This window comes from Zingiber officinale, chromosome 6A (genome assembly GCF_018446385.1).
Source record: "Zingiber officinale cultivar Zhangliang chromosome 6A, Zo_v1.1, whole genome shotgun sequence".
Lineage (NCBI taxonomy): Eukaryota > Viridiplantae > Streptophyta > Magnoliopsida > Zingiberales > Zingiberaceae > Zingiber > Zingiber officinale.
The window spans coordinates 32,418,905-32,423,863 of NC_055997.1; the positions used below are offsets into that span (position 1 = coordinate 32,418,905).

Genomic DNA, 4,959 nt, shown 5'->3' on the forward strand with positions numbered 1-4,959 from the left:
GATTTTTTAAACACAGATTAGATTTTTCAAACACATTCCGACTAATGGACCAAACGACCTTACATTAACATGAAACTGGTTCCTATGTGCTTGTCTAGTTCTCCTGATTATATCCATATCTTTAAACCTAAATTTAACTCAATATATTAAGAGCAATTATTTTTTGAATAAGAATTAGATTTTTTAAACATATTCATATTAAAAAATTATTATTCTCAATATATTAGGTCAAATTGACGTTTGAGGGTATGAATATAATTAGGAGAACTAGATGAACATATATGAACTAGTTTCATATCAATTAAAGATTGTTTGGTTCATCAACTAATTTTGCTTAATTAATACAAAAGTAAATGAATCGCTTGAGTTTTATTATCAACCGACTGATTTGCTCAAAATTTTAGTACATAGAGAAATCTATAAGACTTAGGTTAAAAATTATTCAATTGATTTTTAAATAAAAATTAATTTGACTGATATTTATAGGAAGTGAGTATATGATTTAGTATTTTAAAATTATTCTACATGATTTTGATAATTTCAAAATTTTACCAATACCGTTTCATAAAAAGCTGTTATTAAAATGAATAAAAAGACATTCTTATAGTTAAAATATTAAAATAATATTTTATATTGAGTAAAAATTAAACAATATTTCTAATTATTAAAACGACATCCTTTGCGTAAAAAAATAGAAGTAAAATCAACTGTCCAACGTATTAAAGTAAATCAATTTAATTAAAAACTATTTATCAATTAAATTGAGTATTAAATTACTTGGACTTTATTAAAATCATTTAAAAATATTTAAACTCATCTTTAAATTATTATGCAAATAATTAATCAATTAATATAATTATTATAGTAGTTATTTAATAATAGTTGGTTAATAATTTTATAATGATATAAATGTTTTAAAACAATATTTATTAAATTGATAAATATTTTTAATTTAAAAACATTCTATGTATAATATTTTTATTAAATTAAGTTTTAAAAAAGAAAAATAACATTTGATTTAAAATTGCAGTATTTGTACTGTAATATAATTTCAAGGCCCGGCCCAATGGTATAGCGTACGAATTTTCAATTTTTAAAATATCTCATGAATAAATTTTAATTTTATAAATTAACGGATAAATTTCTCTTAATTAATAATTTATTTAAAAATATTGGACTAATGAACTCTTTATTATAAATATTTTTTTAAATTAATCTGATAACCGATAAAAAAATTTTATAAGATAAATATTAACTACTCTTAAGATTAATCAATGTAGATGGAATATCTAATGTCAATTAAAAATATATATATAATATAACTTTCAGATTAAAAATAGAATAAATTAAATTATTTTTAAATACAACATCCTTTTAATACTGATTAAAAAAATCTAAATACAACACCCCCATCTTGTCACAACTCACTGACCCACTTCATTCTCGTTGCCCATCTCATCCTCTATTGACAGGTAAAATCTGTCGTCATGGTTCCTCCGTGAATGTTCCACATTATTAAAAAAAAAAAATAACTAAAGAGTAAAATTAGTTATGAAAAGATATTAGTCTTTACCATGATTCGACTATAAAAATCCTTCTCACTGTGTGACCGTTAGATTTTTTACATATTAATCAAATATTTAAGATCGAATTTCAATTGAAATGTATTATAAAAATTTTTCTCATAAAATAATAATACTTAAATGAGGCTTGTGAGTATTTTCTTATTTACTTTAATAATTAAAAAAAAAATCGTGGGATGAAATGGATCGATGATATCCAACATGAACCTATTCGAAAAACTGAACTTAATTTTTTTTTAAATAATGGTAGCATATACAAATCTTAGAATAATTTTGCATAAATCATAAAATATTATTTATTAAAAAATTAAACAAAAGACATTTAATATAGATAAACAAATTATTTATATATTTTAATGATTTTTACACACGTATGTGCATTAACAAAAGAATGTGTTGAAAAGACAATTAAACAATCATCGACGTTTTTTTTTTAAATACAAATATTTAATGTAGCCAAGAAAAGCAATATCCATTTTTTTTTTAAATTTTAAATGGAAAAATTATTTCAGTATATTTTATCAAAATATTTAATGTAGCCAAGAAAAGCCAAGCAAATATCCATTTTATTTTTAAATTTTAAATGGAAAAATTATTTCAGTATATTTTATCAAAATGTTTAGTGAATTGATTTATGAGTGAGCTACTTGAAAGGATAAATATTGAATTATATTTTTTTTTTTGAAAATTTATTTATTTAATGGGAAAAAATAAATTAGTTTTTTTTAAAAAAAAATAGCTATACCATTTATTATTATTATTAAAAAAAACATCTTTGGCACATTCAAAATATTAAAAGTCGAAACCTTTTCCACCGGCTCCGAGAAAAGAGGGAAGAGGAAGATTTCTGAAGCTCGAAGGGTAAAATTCCTGCTCCTCCCTCTAGATCTACTCATGTTATATTTCTTATGATCATTTCTGATTGCCTTCTCATTTTTGCTGGTCGTAGAGATCTGAGCAGATCGATTGTGTTTTTAGTTGGTCGATTTGTTTTCTGCGAAATCTGTGCCCTTATAATATGCTTCATCATCTTTTGAGCCATTCTCCTATAGATCGGTTTTGTTCATGTCTTTTAGAAGTAATATATATTTTTTTTTGTAATTCGCGCAGATTGGGAATGGTATGCTACCTCGTTCTTTATTTAAATTGGGCGTGATTTTATTCTAGCACTTAGATCTGGAAGGGGCACTATCGATCTTAAAACTTGTAGCTCGTGTCTTTCTATTTTTGATATCTACATTTATGAAATTGCCCAACTTGAAGATTCTCGTGTCTTTCTATAGTGGTGATCTTGATCTTTGGACTGTGCATTCACAATAGAATAGATAGTTGATGCTTTTGTGTGGCACTTCCTTAACTAAGAAATTTAAATAATATGAACTAGAATCCTATACAACTATATCTTTTGCTTGAAGATATTTTTTACCTATCCTGCTGTGGTGGAAATGTGATGGCGATACATAATTCATTTATCCGTGTAACGGCACAAACATGGTAGCTTAAAATACATAATACTTGTGTGATTATGCATTAATGTGGTCAGATATTTTACAATTTATAAGTGCACGATGATACATTCACTGCAGCATAGAAGATGATCTGAGATTATTGATCAATAAGTTATGTCTTCCCTATTCTTTCTTAAGTGTGACTTTAACTTATCGATTATACTTGGTGGGCATGGAATTTGTTTACATTGTTAATTTATGCTGTTGTTTCTTTGCTTTACGTTTGGAAAGCTTGACAGACTTTGATTGTGGATGATATATAGGTCCTTTGTTTACAACATGGCTGATCAGGTTAATCACCCAAGTGTATTACAGAAATTGTCTGGCCAATTCCATCTTAGGTCCCGATTTTCACAAGATGTGCTATCTCAGAGATGCAGCTTGTATAATCCTTCCATGTACGAGAGACGTTTCACGATTGCAAACTGCTTAAGTTGGAGGTTTCAGACACCAAGCACACATGCGGAAAGTTGGAATAATGGACTCCCTGCTATTGTGTCTGTATCACCTGTTTTTGCCCAGGCTCCTGCTGAGAAAGGATTTAAAAACTTTACTATTGATTTTCTCATGGGCGGAGTTTCTGCTGCTGTTTCCTAGACAGCTGCTGCTCCTATTGAACGAGTGAAGCTGCTGATTCAGAATCAGGACGAAATGATCAAGGCTGGTCGGCTCTCTGAACCTTATAAAGGAATTTCAGATTGTTTTTGCCGTACAATTAGAGAAGAAGGTGCTTTGTCTTTGTGGCGAGGAAACACTGCTAATGTTATTCGTTATTTCCCAACTCAGGTACGTTCGTATGTTTTATGCTTCGACACGAGTCATTTATATAAGTATTGATTTATTTTCTGTCAGCTCTAATCGCTGATCTTTTCCATTTTTTCCTTCGCTAGGCACTGAACTTTGCGTTCAAGGATTACTTCAAGCGGATGTTTAACTTTAAGAAAGACAGAGATGGATACTGGAAGTGGTTTGCTGGCAATCTTGCCTCGGGTGGAGCTGCTGGTGCCTGCTCCTTGTTCTTTGTTTACTCTTTGGATTCTCGCAAATTATGCCAAGGCAGCTAAGAAAGGGGGAGGAAGACAGTTCAATGACCTCGTCGATGTTTACCGGAAGACCTTGCAATCGGATGGCATTGCCGGGTTTTATAGAAGCTTTAACATTTCATGCGTTGGAAGTCCGTGGTCTTTGCTTTGGAATATATGACCGTTGGTTTTTAACTGTTGCGCAATGGAAGATATGAAAAATAGATTAAATGTTTTTTAAAATTTTTTCATAATAAAATAATTTTGTTTAGATCGGACAAGTGATCTTGTTTAATTATAAGAACTTTTATAAATCTTCTTATAATTTAACATACAAATATTATAATATTTTATTTACAATTTTTTTAAAAAAAATTAGAATCATTACCTTGAGTTCGTATCTAAGATTTGCAGGTCGCCGAAGTTCTTTCAACTCCACGATCTTCCTCATCAATTCTTTGAATCAACCGATAGACAAAAGTGTGAGCTAATTCTCCTAATTTTTCTGACAAAAAACAATTATAGAATTTTTTACCAAAAATTCTCTTCTACTTCCAGGGAGAGAGAGATGTATTATATAGCACAAGAGAGAGGGGAGAGAGATGTATTATATAGTAGGGAGGGGAACGTGTATTATTTTTTGTGAGAATATTTATAATATTGTCAAATATTTGATTTCTCTCTTTTATATTTTATTTGTAATCACAAATAGAATATCTAAATATTTAATTTCTCTCTCATATATATATATTTTATTTGTAATCAAATTACAAATAAAATATCTAAACATTTGATTTCTCTCTTTTATATTTTATTTGTAATCAAATTACAAATAGAATAGAATAT

At 28.0% G+C, this 4,959-nt stretch overlaps 1 pseudogene; it reads left to right on the forward strand.

The window, feature by feature from the left end:
* Window positions 1–2,411: 2,411 nt before the first annotated feature.
* Window positions 2,412–4,959, forward strand: part of LOC121996234 — a 9,285-nt pseudogene continuing 6,737 nt past the window's right edge.